General features: G+C 45.8%; 1 protein-coding gene and 1 long non-coding RNA gene across 4 annotated transcripts in view; both read right to left on the reverse strand.

The window, feature by feature from the left end:
- The window catches only part of Fbxw4 (F-box and WD repeat domain containing 4), a 98,050-nt gene that overhangs the window by 32,152 nt on the left and 47,480 nt on the right, over window positions 1-18,418 (reverse strand). The window lies entirely within an intron of this gene.
- On the reverse strand, window positions 757-4,756 carry LOC115072438. Its single transcript, XR_003851498.1, has 3 exons — window positions 4,410-4,756; window positions 1,615-1,734; window positions 757-810 (listed from the first exon to the last, which is right to left on the reverse strand). It is a non-coding gene; the product is annotated as an uncharacterized LOC115072438 (long non-coding RNA).

Consider the following 18,418-nt stretch of genomic DNA (forward strand, 5'->3'; position numbering starts at 1 on the left):
TGTGTCTCACGCATACATACACACACAATGCAAGAGGAACCAAGAGAAAGTTCACATAACATAGATAATTTAATTTTTCTTAGATAACAAAAATTAGGGGCTGGAGAGATGGCTCAGCAGTTAAGAGCACTTGCTGTTCTTTCAGAGAACTCACGTTCAATTCCCAGCACCCACATGGTGGCTAACAACCATATGTAACTCCAGTTCCAGGGGAATCCAACGCCCTCTTCTGACCTCTACTGGCATTGCATGACACAGGTGTACTTACATACATGCAGGCAATCCACTCACACACATAAAATAAAAAGTATTTTTTAAAATCCCAAATCAAAAATAAAACAGGATGTGGTTGGTGGCTCATGTTATAATCCCAGCACTTGACAGACTGAAGCAGGAGGATCACCACAAGTCTGAGATCTGCTTTGAACAACAAAATAGTGAGTTCCAGATCAGCCTAGAGTACAGAGTGAGATCTTGCATCAAACAAAAAAAACTAGCTGGGCATGGTGGAGCATGCCTTTAATCCCAGCACTCGGGAGGCAGGGGCAGGTGGATCTCTATGAGTTCAAGGCCAGGCTGATCTACAAAGTGAGTTCCAGGCCAGCTAGGGCTACAGGGAGACCCTGTCTCAAAAAGACCAAAAAATAAAACAAAAAAAGACAGCTGGAGAGATAGCTCAGAGGTTAACAGTACTCACTGGCTGTTTTGTTGAAGACCCAGGTTCAAATTCCACCACCTACAAGGTGGCTAACAACGGTCCATAACTCCAGTTCCAGGGGATCTGATGCCCTCTTTTGTCCTCTGTGGGCACTGTACAACACAGGTGCATTTACATACATGCAGGAAATACACTCATACACATACAATAAAAATAAATAATAATAAAAGCCACCCAAAACACAAAAAACACAAACTATAAAATGTACACTCCCACACATATACACACACCCTAAAGTTGTCTCCCCAATTTCCCAGCTTACTCTTTCTCTATATATACTGCTCAGGACTTTGTCTACAGCCCTTTTCTCACACTCCCGGCCTATAGGTACCACATTTCTACCACCTCTAAGGCCCCTTGGTAGACAAATAACTTAGCATCTTGATTTCTGGGAAAGGCCTACCCTTGATGTTTAATTTCACCTCTTTGGAACATTGGAATGAAGGCCAAATACATCATGATGAGCCCTAGGGAAGCACTGGAGCCAAGGACAGGGCCTGACTCAATGCCATGCCCACCATCAGAGCCACCAGCTCTCCATAAAAGTGCCAAGATGTAGGACAGGGTAGGGCAGAGGGCCTTCATCACCTGTGTGACCTGTGATATATACATATGCACAGGGAAACTACAGTCTGTTGATTCATAAGTCTATCTTCCTCCCTACCATCCTCCCCAGAGAAGATTAAGCCCCCCCCCATTTATCTCCCCAACCTGTGCTTCTCCTTGATAATTGGGGAGGGTAAGGCTTTGAAAACCAGTTTCCCATATATACACTATATCAGCCAAGTACCAAGAAAGTATACCCAGGCCTCTAATTTCTTTCTAGTTCAGTCTTCTCCGACCATACTCCCACCCAAGCAACATGGGAACAAGGCTATGGAGAGGATCGTGTCTACCCTTCGGTCCCAGTAAATGGCTCCCAGCCCAGTGGCTGCTGGCATTCAGCTCTCCATTGCCAACTCTCTGAGGTGTAGAGGTATGCTGTGGCTCAACTCCCAGGTACTGGTATTTGGCTCCTGGGAGAAGAGAGAACATGGGCCCAGTCACAACCTTGGGAAGAGCTGCATGGCCAACTGGGTTGTCTTGGCCTTGCCATTCTTCTCTGAGAAGGCACATGTAAGTGCATACACACACACACACACACACACACACACACACACACACAGAGCCTTGTGGCCTTGTGTTTACTCCATTTGGTAAGGGGCGGAATCCAGGGTGCTACATATACACATGCAATACTTCGTGTCCTTGTGCTGAAGAACAGACAGCAGTCTGTGGGCATATGCGTGTCTTTCACATAGGCATACTCCACCCACACCCTGTTATGCCCACATGAATCTTTATGGCCAAAGTCACTGGGCAGTTGTGATTTTTGCACCAGTCCAGGTGTTAAGCCCCTGCTCCTCCTCCCCTTTGGTCTGTCTCAGTCCCTCCCTTTACTCTCCCAGGGTAAGTGCTTTCAGGCCACACAATGAGTAGAAGGAGGAGAAACACTTCTATTGAGGAAGGCGTTTTGTTGTTTCATCTCTAAAGAGGGCTGGAGTAGAAGGGGGGGGGGACCCACAAAATTTCTAATAAGCAGTTTCTGTCCTCAAAGCTAAAATGATTTTCTTTAATTGCTTGGTGGGAACAGTTTATTGTGGGGGTCTCTGCCCTCCCTCTCAAGCCTAATTGACTTACTGAAGTTTAACAGGGGCTTTCACCTGGAGAGATTGCAATTATTCCCCCCATCCCACATTCGTACCTGGACTTTCCCCACAGGGGGCCTTTGTTCCCCCTAAATACAGCAGTGACACAAATGTCCTCAGCAGCAGGGGAACGCAGGGAAGTGGTAATTTTCAGCCCAATGCAATTAGCCCAAGGCTTTTCAGCCTTCCAGTGAATGGTGGGGAGACTGTGGCATGTGGGAATAGTGAGCTGGGGCTGCTCTGTACAGGCCAAACAAAAGAGGTCTCTGAATTGGGCCCCATGGTGAGCTGGACCAGGGCTGGCGGGGGTGGGGTGGGGGGGGGTTGGCTAGTACTGAGGACTGGACAAGGGAGGAAAGGTGCTACCATCCACTACTTCCATAGGTAGCCCATGCAATCTGTCTTCAGTCAGGATTGTTCTTGCCACCACACCGCACAGTGAAGCCCAGTGAAGTAAACAGGGAATGGGGAGTGGCAGCCTGGGCTAAGATGAGGGAGGTAGTTGTATAGCAGAGTGTTTATCTGCTTGGTTTTCTCTAGCAGACCTGGGGCTGGAGCTCATATCATGTTTGGGCTTCCAGAAGTACCCCAGTGATGAAGCTTTGGAAAGAGGCTCTCCTATGAGTTGAAAATCAGGGAGACTCAGGGGATTCCTGTAACACTGAAGTCTACTGCTACCACCACAGTAGCCTCAACCCAGCACTGAAACAGCCTCTGCTGAGCAGTATCAAGACTGGAGGCACAGGGTAAAGAAGCAGCAAGGGGCTTGCTTGAGTTCAGAGTCATGGTGTTCCATGCTCAAAGGCTGGAATGCAGGTTCCAGGAATGGACGCTATCACAAAGCAGAAGCATGCAAGCTGCTAGCTTCTTACCTCAAGCCTCCTGGAGCCCTGACCTAGACCTATGAGACAGAAGTGTTCTTGCAAAAATGCAAAAATAAAAGACAAAAACAGACAGGCTGAGTGGTAAATTAGCTATGCACGGGCAAGAGAGAATAGTCACTTGAACCCACTGGCCAGGGAAACCCAAGGCAAGCAGGCAGAAGAGTACCAGTATGGCTCTGAGCCTGCTGTGTAGCTGGCCTGTAGTACCAATTCAGCAACATCATGCTGCCCACTTTGGGCAGGCCAGACACCTCCTGGGGTCTCACATGTCTTGTTTGTAAAATAGAAACCAGTTATCCTAGAACAATGTTTTTTCAACTAAAAAAAAAAAGTTAGCAGAATATATGGTAGGTTTATAAGACAGGAACTACTCTAAGTTGGGGGTGAGTGGGACAAGTTTCAGCTTTAGAATCCTAAGCCTGCTGCCTTGGACGGATCTTCCAAGCACTGTCTAGAAACCCTAGTAGTAGACTCTTTAAGGCTATTCCACTAATAACATATTGATCCAGCAGAATCTGAGGCTAGTAGAAAACAGCTAAGTTTCATGGTATAGGATACTCCTGCATAGCCTCACCTCCCAGGCTTTTCTCTCATCACACCAAGAGAATGGGGTCTGGCCCCTTTGCCATTAAAATCTCACCATATACCATGGAGTCTGAGAGCCTAGGTAAGTGAACTCTACTCAAATTAACTACAGCTGCAGGCAGTTGGCACAGTTTAGTATACAGTTCATTGGAGGTAGTCAGGTCAAAGATTTTTTTGCCTGTTTGTCCTTGCCATGAAAATGCCTCCACTACAATATGCCACCCTGCTCAGTTCCTTGGCCTAGACTGACTGGTAGGACCTGCAGTTCTCTACCTACCCCACCTCAAGTTCTGCCAGATGGGCTTCCCTAGAGAAGAATCTACAAAGTGAAAGGTGGTTAGTCCAGCACCCATAGCTCAGAGATGTGAGAGCAGACCTTGCTTTCCTATCCCTACCTCTCACAGGACATCATTCTTACAGTGGCAACCCACTCCAACAACCTGCAGGAGACAAACAGGCTGGCAGGTCCATGAAAACTCATGAAACAGGCTGTTCAGAACAACTGGTTGAGCCTCCCAGTCACATACGGCTTACCTTCCATTCTTCCTATTGCGCCTGTATTAGCCTCATGTGCAGCCTGTAAGGACACCCTTTCCTCCTCAGTCACACTAAGGTACCTGCCTGGGACAACAGAAGACTTTGTACTGGAACCCACCCCTCCAACAAAACAAGGCCTTTCCCAGGAATTTCAAGCTGGAAGGAGTAGAAAGGGGCTTGGTTCTTTAGCGAGTATCCAAGAGTTCTCCAATCCCTGTGCTAGTGCCAGTGTTCAAGAAAAAACAAAGGAGTGTAAAGTCCAAGCAGAGAAACATGTCAAGAATTATTCTTTTTCCTTTTTTTTTCTTTTCTTTTTTTCTTTTTTTGTCTTTTTGAGACAGGGTCTCCCTGTAGCCTTAGGTGGTCTAGAACTAACTATGTAGTCCAGGCTGGCCTTGAACTTTCAGAGATCCACCTGCCTCTGCCTCCCAAGTACTGGGACTAAAGCATGTGCTATCATGCCTGGCTTCTTAATTTATTTTTATTATTTGTATTTATATGTCTGTTTCTGTGAATGTATGCCCGTGTGTGTGTGTGTGTGTGTGTGTGTGTGTGTGTGTGTGACTGTGAAGGCCAGAGACAAGTGTTGGATCCCTTGGGGCTGCAGCTACAGATGATTAAGAGTCCCTTGATATGGGTACTAGGACTTGAACTTGGGTTCTCTGGAAGAGCAGTACGTATTCCATTATATATAAATTTTTTTTTTACCTTTTTGAGACAGGGTCTCCCTGTAGCCCCAGCTGGCCTGGAATTCACTATGCAGACCAGGCTGGCCTTGAACTCACAGAGCTCTGCCTGCCTCTGCCTCCCAAGTGCTGGGACTAAAGGTGTGCGCCACCATGCCGGGGTGTGTGTGTGTGTGTGTGTGTGTGTGTGTGTGTGTAATTATAAAATCTATATATAAAATGTGTAATTTTATTATTTTATATATATGAGTATATTGCCTGCATGTAAGTGCACCAGTGTCATGCAATGCCTGCAGAGATCAGAAGAGGGTGTTAGATCCCCTGGAACTAGAGTTTGGAGAGTTATTAGCTGCCATGTAGGTGCTGGGAACCGAACCCAGGTCCTCTGCAAGAATAGCCAGTGTTCTTAACCACTGAGCCATCTCTCCAGCCCCCAGTATGCATTCTTAACTACTCAGCCATCTCTCTAGCCTCAAGTTTTTATTTTTGTTTGTCTTTTTAATTGAAAATAATCTAAGACAAATCAACAAGTTCTAATCCCAAAGGAAAGAGTTCATCATGGGACAGAGCCATCAATAGTATAACACAGCAGCTAATAGCAATGAACTCTGGAGTCAAAACTAGGGCTCAAACTCTAGATGTACCAGTATATATGTCTGTGGGTACATTAACTTCTCTCAAGCCTGTTTCCTTACTTGTAAACTGAGGATTAAATGAGATAGTAGTGTTCAGCATGGGGTTTGGGATTTAGCTAGAGCTCAGTAAATGCTAGTTACTCACCATCATCAGCACTGACTAGGCAGCAAGTGTCACTTTGGATTCTTGATCAAGGAAGTGGCCTAGTAAAGAGAACTTACATTGTTTACCTCTTGAAGCACCAAGAACTGGGATAAGAAATGAGAGTTGGAGTTCCCTACAGGCCACTTGAGAAAGTCACTGCCAATGCCAATGACAGACAGGATCAATTTAACCTGGCCAAGGCCTTATGAGATCCTGAGCCAAGCAGGGGCCTTAAGGGGCAAACTGGAACTTGAGCCCCCTCAAGCTGACCACAGCCCCTTTAACTGTCTCCCACCCTACCTTCCCTACCACCAGCTTGCTGGCTAGAAGACAGGGCCCTAGTGCCAGAATGAGTGCTGGCCAGGCAGGAGGCCGGGAGGCACAGGTGGTTCTCACAGGAGACCCCTGTGCTCCAGAATGCATTTCCCCTACAGGCACAACAAGGCTGGGGCTTGTTGATGGTCAAGGCGCCTTTGCTTGCTTGGGCTGTGGCCCAGACTGTGTGGTAGCAGAGGCAGGCCAGGGGATGAAAACCTAGGAGGGGCCACAACCAGCCCATTTGGCACCAGCCTCCTCCTTCCCTGGGTTTCTCACTTTGTTCAGCATGCAACCCAAGGAGCCTAGGGAAAGCACATTTCACTACCTAGCAAATAAAGTCATAGGGAGAAGGAGAAAGATGAAAGTTTTGGGGGTTTTAAGATTTAGTTTGGGGGCATTTAGCTGGTTTGAAAAAATAATGAAAGGAAGTTGTTGCTGCAATCCAATTAACTTCAGACCTAGGACTCAGATCATAAACAGCCAACAGTGATCCCACAGCACCTAATACCTATTCTCCCTCTTGGGAGATTTCAAGTCCCAATAGAACCAGAGAGAGTCCCAAGAAGCCTGGAGGGACTTTATATTCTGGCAGGTGTAAAAGGGGTGCTTACAGATGGGCTTCAGCCTACCCTACCACAAAAACCTGGGTTTTAAGCTCCCCAAGTCCACACATACCCATGCAGCATTGCTATCAATAACTTTCCACATGGAGGCTTAACACCCGTGGGTTTCCAGGGTTACCTATTCTCAGAATCCTGTCTCCCTGGTCCCCACCTGGGCACAGATTCCTACGACATCAGGAGATTACAATGGAGACTTTAACTTATCTGTTGTCCTCATTATTTCTGCCTTTGTCATCTGTTCTCCAACATGCCCCAGAGTACTGATGCCAAGCCCTCTTGAGTGACTATCCCCTTAGAGGGGGAAGAATTCTTCTTACTAGGGCTCTGAAGAAAGACAAGTTCTCAAACGGCAGTTTCAGGAGCAGCTGGGCTTGAGAACCAAGCAGCTACCTGCCATCCCACTCAGGTCCAATTTAACTCAACTAACTCTTACCACACCAAAGCTTAAACTTAAGAATACATTCTCCCCATCCCCAAGACATGTTTTGCATGGATTATTGAAATCACAAGCTATAAAACTATAGGCAAAAACAACAGGACACCAAAAAGATCATTTGATTAGAAGCTTTTTCTTTCCCGCTAAGCCATTTGGGGTAGCATAACAACTTTTCAGAAGAATGAAATGATACAAATTTGCAGACATATTTGGCAGTGGTGTGGGCTCCTGATTTACTGATGGTTGACCCCACCTCACTTCAGGCTTTTACTGCTTGTTGCTGGCTTGAATAACCCTCAAGTCTAAAGTTTCTAGGGAAAGCTAACTTCTCATCACCTACCTAATACTTAGAGCCTTCTGTGGAAAAGTCAAGGAGTTCAGACCCTGCATGCCATCTTTGGGTCAATTTCCACACAGCTTAGAGAAGGGTATGGGATTGTGCCTGCAAATAAATATCAGTGCTGACTACCTAGTGTTCAGCTAATTTTCACAAGGTGTTGAATGCTTCCTTTAATCACTTCTCCTTTGCTTTTGGGTGTAAAACTTACACAGAGAATGACTACCTTTCCCTCTGTGGGAGGACAGGGAAAGAGGAAGGAGAAATGAGCTGACTCTGAGCTCTTAAAGCCAACATTTACCCAGCCACGGGGAGGCTTCCATCCAGTGAGAAGGACTAGGTCTCCTTTAGGGATGAGGCCTACCACTCACTGGCAGAGACCCCAGGTGTTCCAACTCCTGATACCTCATGGAAGCTAAGACTTGTAATAAAAATAAAGCACAGTTTGGGTAGGGAAGAGAAAAATCTCTGGGCTTCTAATGAAGCCACCCAAACACTGAGACAAAATGACAGATTTTGTACCCCTGCTCATCAAACTCATCTTTTCCTACTTTCCTGAGACCACTGAATACAAGATAATCTGGTTTACTTGCAGAGCTTCTTCACTCAGTCACACTCCTTCACCTGGAGGATAGTTTTCTAGGGAACTCAGAGTACTTTGGACAGGAGTCTAGTGATAGCCAAAGGAAATAGGCAGCAAGCCAAGCTCATTATCTGAGTCAGATAATCTTCCATAGACAGCTCAGGCTGCCCCTGCCTGAATGAAAGTTACTATATACCAGTGCAGGATCACCTCATCACAGTCCTTCTATGGCCTACAAGCAGAAGATCTTGTGCATGCTGAATAAGGACAGCTTTGTCAAGTCACCATGCTGCATCTGTATGACACCATTTTGTCCTGAATACATTAGTTAAAATAGTCACTTACATATTTGGATATAGCTCAGTAGTAAAGTGCTTACAGAGCATGTGTAACGCCCTAGGTTTAATCCCTAGCACCTTCCTCCTTTAAAAGGGTCAAATACAAGGAAGACAAGCTTTGTGATTAACATCATTCCTATGATTCCAAATTCTCCAATCTTGGTTCCAGATGTGAAGTTCCCACCCCATCAGATTTTTCCACTTTCTTTTATTGTCCAAGAGTAAAAACTCTAAGTATCTTCTGGCCAGACTACCTCTATCTCACCTCTACATAGCTCCAAACTCTGCTTTAAAACCCTGGCTGCTCAGTAGAGTTGCCAAGGGCAATTCCTGCTTCTTTTTCCACCCTGAATATAGTTATACTTTTAAAAGGAAAACAGTCAGCTCTGGGAACCCTCATAGAAGTCCACTGCACTCTTCTATTTGTAATGAAGCTTAATAATGAAATGCCCTGCACACCAATTAGTAAGAAATGCTTGTTTTTTCCAGGTGAACGCCTCCATGGACTTATCTAATTTGCATACATGCCTGTGTCTTCTCCTTCATCAAGTTTGCATTTAAAGGCTGAGATATGCCAGTGCTCTCCCAGCCAGGCCCTGGTAGGATACATACCCCACGGGAGAGTGGCAGTTCAATCTTGGAGCTCCAGGCTGACTATCCTTGACACTGTTACTCATCATCATACAAACATATACACTGGCTCTCTCTCCCAAGCTTTCTACGAAATGGAAGAAGGAAAGTGGGAGAAATAGCTCTTGGAAAGATTAAGGAAAAAGGACAGTAAAAAGAGGGGGCTAGATACTACTGTGAGTGCCTATTTACCAGCAGAAGAAATATCCTCTGAAACAGTAACCCAAAGCAGGAGCTGCCTTTTCCTGGTGGGGCCCTCTGGGACTGGAGCCCCTCAAAAGCCTTGGAGGCACAGCTTGTTTCCCCTCTCAACAGGCCTGGCAGAATGACTGGCACTAATACCCAACACAGTCTGAAGGGTGCCAACAGCAGCATAGAGGAGCCACTGTGCTTGGTGAACCCTGGCAGGATGCCTTCCCAGGGCCACCTCATCTCTGCCTTCTGATCCCTATGAAAAGTGAAGGCATAGCCCAGTTCTGAAAAATTCATGCTTTAGAGGAAGGCCCCAGCCCAAGGGCCACAACCAGGCCAGAAATATAGCTATGTCTTGAGGGCTGGCCCCATCCACCGACTCTCTGAAGCCCAGGTCCTTGGAGGGGTCCCTCTGCCCAAAGGCAGAGCAGCATATTCCTGGGCTGAGATTCCCTAGAATGCTGCCTTCCTCACCTCATGCATCTGTACCTTCTCTCTCAGGAAGTCTCAGGAGCTCACACAGAATACATACTCTGTCCCCAACCTTCCTATAGTTCCCCAGTGCTTCCCACTCGGTCCCTACTTCCAGGGCTCTGCTGTCAATGGGAGAGATGAACACCCACTGCTGCTCTGCCTTCCTTACCCATCACTATTAGCTCCTGCCCCTTATCATTGCTGTAGTCACTACAGCTGACTGGAGTTTCCCTGGCACCCCTTCTGCTTGCTCCTGCCTCTCTGAACCCTTGCAGATAAGGCCCTGCCCTGCCTCCCTCAGGCTCACAATCTGTGCTTCTGCCAGATTCAGTCACCGGGATTTGGGGGGCTTAACTCACTTGAATCTGCCATTCTACAAGGTAGAACTAATCCCCACCCTACCCCTAGGAGTGCCAGGCTAGCATGTTCTGGAGCATCCTGAGATGCTTCTACTTTCTAGGCACCTTGCAGTGGTCTGTGACAGACTCATAGATGGGGGAATTCTTTGCCAGCCAGAATTGGCATCCCACCCTACCCCTCAAATCTGCCACTGGCCTCTAGGACTGAAGACCCTCCAAGAAGAGGTCCTGCAAGACAAAGACCTGAGGCCCCCCAGCCTGGCCTCCCAGGCCTACACAGGCCCACATTAAAATCAATACTCTGTGAACACACAAAACTGACAGGACAGAGGGGGAGCACACATTAGATACAAAGATCAGGCTCTCGGGAGATGCAGCCTGTTGGTCTCCCATGTTAGCTCCAAGTGACTAAGCACAGGGTATGAAATAATGCCACTATGGTGGCAAAAGCTCCTGCCTGGGCTTTGAGTTCAGCAGCCTTTCACCAAGATGCCTCTGCCTAGGAAAAAAAAATGCAAGCATTGTGTGGCGACCATTAATGTATCCACCTCTGAACATTCCTCCAAGAAGCATACCAGTTCTTGAGCCCCCTACTCTGTCCCCCAGGGATTGCACAGGCCTGGCACACACGCTACACATGCCACCTGGTCCTTCCCCCTGGGCCCCCAGTTCTGTGAGCAGTGGGAAGAGGCCTGCCAAACACCCTGGCTTCATTGTCCCCCAGAAGGAGGGGACTAATTACTCGCCTACACTCTTAGAGTACCCAGGGAGAAAACAGAGGCCAGTAGGGTGGAAAGGGTGGGAAATTGGGAGGTGGAGGTGAAAGAAGGGAGAGAGAAAGCCGCAGGATATATTTCAAAGTTTCTCTAGCAATTTGGAGGTGGGACAAGAAAGCCCCATCCTGACATGAAATCATACAGAGGTCAGGGCTGGGTCTCCCACCCTTGTGAGAAAGTGGTGAGTCGGGACGGTTTATCAAACGATCATTTTTTTTCTTTTGAAACTGGGAGGCAGCAGCTTGGACAATTCTGCAGATGTGCTTGATGAGTTAGGGACAAAAATGGCCCTTCTCTGCCCCCCACCTCCTCTCCCTCTATAAGGGCTCCCATCGGGGGTTGCTTCTCCCTCCACTGCCTCTGGGACCCTCCCCTCCCTTCTTCAGTGGTCAGCTGAGACCCCCACCCACTGCTTGCTTTTGTACTCTTGGCCTTTGGACATACTGACAGGGGCCTTTATGAGACCCCAATCAAGACCCCCATGTCACAGGTACCTAGTAGAGACACCAGACCTTTTCAAACAAGGGACAACAAGGAAAATCGGCCGGCCCATTGTCTCTCCTCTGTGCTAAGTGAGATGAAAGGGGCCCGCAGCCCCCTCCCCATAGCCCGCCTGCCAATCACCTCTAGTTATTAAGGTCACAATGTGTAAATTCTTTTGACCTGCACCTAATCAAAGATTCACCGGCCCTTTCAAATCCGAATGGGGAGGAGGGGAGAGATTCCCTCCCATAAACCCAGCAAACTCCCTCAATAAAATTTCTCTGATTCCTTCTTTGCTTCCCATCTCCACCCCCTCGCTTCTCCTCATTCCGCCCTCCTCACCACTAGCTTCAAACACAAATGACAAGCTCCATGGAATTACTACCCAAAGCATCCAAGGAAGACTACAAAGTTTTGTTCAATTCTCTTTAAAGATGTAGTTGACCATCAAGCCCAGAACCTGGGCAACCCTGTGGCTCCCATGCTGAATCTCTCCAAATGCCAATGTGGTTACTAGCTCTTTTCTGGCTCCTAAACCAGCCTGTCTTGCTTGCCCAGAACACCAGGATAACATGTACTCTGAGACTCATATATTCCCTCACGTTGCCACTGAGCATCTCCAGCTCAGATCCTGACTCTTCAAACCCCTTCTGAGACTGACAGAGTGGTTTTGCAGGCTTAGGAAAAAAAAAAAAATCAACCCAGAGTAGGCACTTTAAATGTAGGTCACATTGGTAAACTGCACTGTTTGGGCTCACTGAGAAGCTGGCTCTGAAAGGGAGATTTCTTCCCTCACCCCATTTTAGACCCACGTAAGCATGTTTGTCTCAAAGTGTCTTCCAAGACTCCCTAACTCTGTGACAGGGAGAGAAAAGAACAACAAAGCAGTCCAAGAGTTTTTTGGTTTTTTTTTTTAAATGTATCCTTGAGAACAGCTAGAGGGTAAACTACTTCCAACAGAGGCTACTATTGTTTATCCCATGATATAAAAATGCCTGCAGTAGGAATGGGAACCTGGAAGTTCAACCATGAGAAGCTCATCCATGGAAAGAAAGTTCAACAGGTAGCTCCAGCTGACTACCTCAATGGGGCTTCCCCAGTCAATTGCTCCTGTATATTTTGATGATGTTACCTTTCTGCTCTTATTTGTTCTTTTATTTGAAAGTCTCACCCAAAGGAACTCTGTTCCACCCAGGACTCTTAATCAAGGACTCTAGTTGGCTGCTTCAATGGGACTTACCTGTTGCTTCTTTCTGTCTACCACTCACCACTTATTCTCAGCTATCTCTGACCATTGCCACTTGACTATCCTGGAAATCATAACTGGATCTGCTCAAATCAGAGCCCCATCCATCCCCACACTCACAGAGGTCTTCACTGGCCTCTTCCCTTCTTTTCTCCATGTAATCAAGACTGAACCCGAGCCTGTAGCTTCACTGTCCCTAACAGTCAAGCCCCTGACTGATAGCAAAGTATACTCCTGGAAAAGGAGCAAAATAGCTCAGTCTCTCCATTCTAAAGTCACATCACTTCAATCTGCTCAGAAACTGTCCTTAGTTTCTTATTTTCCCAGGTAAAAGTCAAATCAGTTCTTCAAAACTCTTCCAAATTTGGCCCTAAAATTCACCTCCAGGAAGCTAAGCTTGCCCACTATGAACCCCAAACCTGCCTTGAGCTTCCTCATCTCTTTCTATGCCTTTGCTTATGCCACAGTCCCCTTGCCTGAACTGCCCTTCTGCAATGTAAACAAGGGTACCATACTAACCCCACTTCATACTCTACATAACCCATAAAGGGCCCCTTTAGCAAGGCAACTAACTGCTTTCTTCCAATTTCTCGTAAGTTACTCCAACAATTAGTAGTGTACATACTGCATATAAATCAGGCCATATAGTCACTGAGTACACAAATTGTCTCTCCAACTGTGCTATAAACTCCAGGAAGGTAAAAACTGCCTCTTGAGTTTCATACGCTCCATGTGACCTCAAGCAAAGCAACATTTAGTGCTTCTAAATGACAGGCTCTCAGAGAGACACACAGCAAAAATACTGTCTCTGAGCCCTTCTATGATTTTTCTTTTTAAAAATTTTGTTTATTGCTGAGCGTGGTGGCACATGCCTGTAATCCCAGCACTCGGGAGACAGAGGCAGGCGGATCTCTGAGTTCAAGGCCAGCCTGGTCTACATAGTTCCAGGACAGCTGGGGCTACAGGGAGACCCTGTCTCAAAAAGACCAAAAAAAAAAAAAATTTGTTTATTGAGTTGGGGATTTAGCTCAGTGGTAGACCTGGGTTCAGTCCTCAGCTCCAAAGGGAAATTTTTTTTTTTTTTTTTTACTTTATGTGTATGAGCATTTTGCCTGCAATGTCAGTATTTCATGTGCATGCGGAGGCCAGAAGAGAGCATTGGATCCTCTGGAACTGAAGTTTCAAATGGTTATTAGCTGAAGTGTAGGTGCTGGGAACCAAACCAGAGTCCTCTAGAAGAATAACAAGTGTTCTTAACCACTGAGCCATCTTTCCAGTCCCAACTTTTTCTTTTAATTCCAATATTTTTACTTATTTCTTTTCCCATAAAGGGTCCCAAGTGAAGACTGGGGACATAGTTCAATTGGTAAAGTGCTTGCTACACAAGCATGAGGATCTAAATTCAGATCTCAAAAACCCACATAAAAGTCAGGCACTATGACACTATCTGCAACCCCAGCACTGGGAGGATAGAGACAGGTGGATCTCAGGGGCTTGCTGGTCAAAACAGTGAGTTCAGAGCCAGGCATGGTGGTGCACGCCTTTAATCCCAGCACTTGGGAGGCAGAAGCAGGCAGATCTCTGTGAGTTCAAGGCAGCCTGGTCTACATAGAGAGCTCCAGGCCAGCTGGGGCTACAGGGAGACCCTGTCTCGAAAAAGACAAAAACAAAAACAAAAACCCCAGTGAGTTCCAGGTTCACTGAGAGACCCTATTTCAATAAGGTTGAAAGCAATAAAGGAAGATCTTCTGACATCAACCTCTGGCCTTCACACATATGGGCACACACGCACACACACACACACACACACACACACAAATACACACACACAAATATACACACATATACGCACACACACGTCTCAAGCACAAAAGTATGTTTAATGGTGCAAAGTAAAGGCAACGGTCTTTTGGAGACAATAAAAATGTTCTGAAGCTGAATTGTGGTATACAACTCTAAAAAAAGATCAGGGAAGGGGCTGGAAAGATGGCTCAGCAGTTAAAGAGCACTGGCTGCTCTTGCAGGGGACCTGGGTTTGGTTCCCAGCATCCACATGGTGGCTAACAAACATCCACAACTCAAGTTCCAGGGATCCAATGCCCTCTTTTGGCCTCTGAGGGCATTGCACAACACAGGTGCACTTACATACAAGCAGGCAAAACACTCATATACATAAAAATAAATTTTAAAAATTAAACGATTTTTTAAATTTATTTTTATTTTACATTTTAGGATAAAGTCCTAGAAGTAGAATTTGTGTCAAAATATTTCACCTTTTACTTTGAGAGTTGTTGCCAACCTAATACAATTTTATAATTTTAAAACTGATTTCCTCTCATTATTATTGAACTCACCCTTACTAGCCTAAACAGAAGTATTTTTCTGACATTGACTTCTAAAGTAGCAGAATCCTTTGCATAATCTATATGTTTTTCCCATTAATCTTTGTTTGTTGTTTTTTGTGGTTGTTGGGTTTTGTTTTGTTGTCTTTTTGAGACTGGGTCTCCCTGTAGCCCCAGCTGACCTAGAACTTGCTATGTAGACCAGGCTGGCCTTGATCTCACAGAGATCTGCCTGCCTCTGCCTCCTGAGTGCTAAGATAAAAGGTGTGCACCACCACATCTGGCTAATTTTTAAAAAATATTTTATTATTTTAAGAATTATTTTGTATGGGGCTGGAGAGATGGCTCAGCGGTTAAGAACACTGACTGTTCTTGCAGAAGACCCGGGTTCAAATCCCAGCACTTACATGGCAGCTAACAACTGTCCGTAACTCCAGTTCCAGGGGATCCAACAGCCTCTTCTGTCCTCATGGGCATTGCACGACATGGGTGCACTTACCTACATGTAGGCAATACATGCATACACATAAAATAAAAATAATATTTTTTTAAAAATTATTTTGTGTATTGCCTGCATGTTTGTAAGTGCATTTGTATTGTACAATGCCCACAGAGACCAGAAGAGGGCATCAGTCTCCTGGAACTGGAGTTATGTACAGTTGTTAGTCGTCACGTGGATGCTAGGAACCAAACCCAGGTCCTCCACAAGAGCAGCCAGTACTCTTGACTGCTAAGCTATCTCTCCAGCCCCCTGGGCAGTAGTAAGCATCAGGCAATCAAGAAAAGGAGAAAAGATCTACGGTATTAACCTGTGAGTTCCTCCAAATGTTACAGCTGACCCTCCTCTGGGGGCCCCACTCGATCATTCACTGTTTTCGACTTATTCAGGCAGGAGGAAAGTGATCCATACTAGGCCAGAACAGCTAATGCCGAGGTTTCGGTAGAACAAAAAAAGGCAGGAAAAAAAGAAGCACCCTACAAAAGCAGAGCCCTGAAGAGAAGGAGTCAGGGACCAGTGAGATAGCTCAGGGTAACTTGAGTTCAATACTGGGGACCCACATAAAAAAGCTAGATGTGGGGCTGGAGAGATGGCTCAGCGGTTAAGAACACTGACTGTTCTTGCAGAAGACCCAGGTTCAAATCCCAGCACCCACATGACAGCTAACAACTGTCTGTAACTCCAGTTCCAGGGGATCCGACAGCCTCTTCTGTCCTTTGCGGGCATTGCACGACACAGGTGCACTTACCTACATGCAGGCAATACATGCATACACATAAAATAAAAATATTTTTAAAAAAGTGAAAGGCTCGATGCCTGAAAGTTGTCCTCTGATCTTGCACACACCACTGTCACATACATACACATTACGCAGACATAATTTTTAGAAAAATGTGAATCAGGACCAATGTGTTCTATGCTGGTCTTCTCTGTGGCTCTGTAGGCTATAGAGCAAGAAGTGTGTTAGCATATCCCAACTGATGCCCATGTGTCTCCTCTACACTTTTTTGTGCCCATTCATGTTTTTATTTTGCACTGAAGACTATGGAAAAGGAAAACTTCCACAGAAAGCAATTTCTTGAACAAGTAGCTCTCAGTTTTTACTTCCCTCCTCCCTCTACTCTTCCTGCTCTTGTCAGTATCTCAGAGAGTCCGAAACGAAGTCTTTCTGACAAGGTACCACAAACCAGGTCATACACTACAACCTATGAAAATGTCCTGGCTGGAGAAAGGAGCAAGAGCAAGCTTAGATAAGAAGCAAGAGCAGGCTGGTGAGATGGCTTGGTAGATAAAGATGCTTGCTACCAACTCTGATGACCTGAGTTCCATCCCCAGGAAATAAGTGATAGAAAAGAGAATGGACTCCCACAAGTCGTCCTCTGACCTCCACACATGCACCATGGCACATGTGCACACACACTCACACACAAATAAATAAATAAATAAATAAATAAATAAATAAATGTATAAAAAAGAAAAGAGGCAAGGAGATACTGGGTAATCAGCTTTAATGAGACACTCCAGAGGCACAAAGGCATGGATTTCTCATACAAGATAGGAGAGAGAAACCCTGTTCCCAAAAGGTCATAATCTGAAACTTCTAGAGAATACTGTTCAAGAAACTGTTAGATAGTACAAGTTTAGCTATTCACTTACAGAATGGGTCTGAAGGAAGAGCCAAATAAATTGTTTTTTCTGATTCATAAATGAATCCGTTTTTGTCACCTTGCATAGAAATTCTAGTTAGCACAAAAAAACCGAGTTAACACAAAGTTCTATGATTCATGGCATCTTTACATGAAGCTCTTATATCAACAGTCCAGCACACTCCACTGCTGGCAGGACACATGGATGTCTATTCTTCTTGATGGTATGAGAACGTCCCAGCATTTGGGCCCTAAGCCCCAACTGCCAAAGAGAATAACATAAATCACAAAACTTACTGAGACTCATGAACACAGGGAAACTGACACATCATCAGAATTCTTATTCTTGGACCCTAAACCCATGACCAAGCAGAGCCATATTTGTTTGTTCTGAACTCAGAGAAGGGAAGACATACAACTGGTTCCATGAACGGCCAAATGGAGGTCCCAGGAATCAGTATTCAGCAAGATAGAAAGGTAGTGGTAGTGGTGGTAAGGAGAGGTCCCCTTTCCAAAAGAAATGTAAAATGAAATGGAACACAAAAAAACCTATTCATTCTAAAGTGAATATTAATATTCTACCTGATATGGCCTGACAGCTACCTAACTACAGGAGAATTGGGTGATCCTTCCCAACATGACCCTCCCCAAACATACATTCTGCTCCTAACCCAGTCATAGCCCCATTATTGCATTTTTTCACTCACTCCCAGAACCCCAGTCCACTAAGCTCTGCCAGCTATGGTAGCACATGTCTTTAATCTCAGCAATCAGGAGACAGACTTCTGAGATTGAGACCAGCCTGATCTACATCGTAGTACCTTGCCTCAAAAAAAAAAAAAAAGTCAGGCCGGGCGTGGAGGTGCACGCCCTTAATCCCAGCACTCAGGAGGCAGAGGCAGGTAGATCTCTGTGAGTTCAAGGCCAGCCTGGTCTACATAGTGAGTTCCAGGCCAGCTGGGGCTACAGGGAGACCCTGTCTCAAATAAAAAAGTCAAGTCAAGAGTGAAAGCACAGAGCTTTCATGACGATCCCTCTTTTGACTGATCTGAATGTTATGGCTAACAGGTGGAGAAATCCTAAATATACGAGTATTATCATGACAAAGCCACTGGAATGGATCAGTGCCATAAGTCAGGCAGGGCTAGAAGCTTCCGCTCCACCATCAGGTTCCTCTTTAGCCTTGACAGATCAAACCCAAGCCGAAGCAAGCTATAGAGATCAGTTCTGTCTCCAAGCCAAAGGTCTTCACAGTGAG

Source organism: Nannospalax galili, unplaced genomic scaffold (assembly GCF_000622305.1).
Source record: "Nannospalax galili isolate Female #2095 unplaced genomic scaffold, S.galili_v1.0 scaffold161, whole genome shotgun sequence".
Lineage (NCBI taxonomy): Eukaryota > Metazoa > Chordata > Mammalia > Rodentia > Spalacidae > Nannospalax > Nannospalax galili.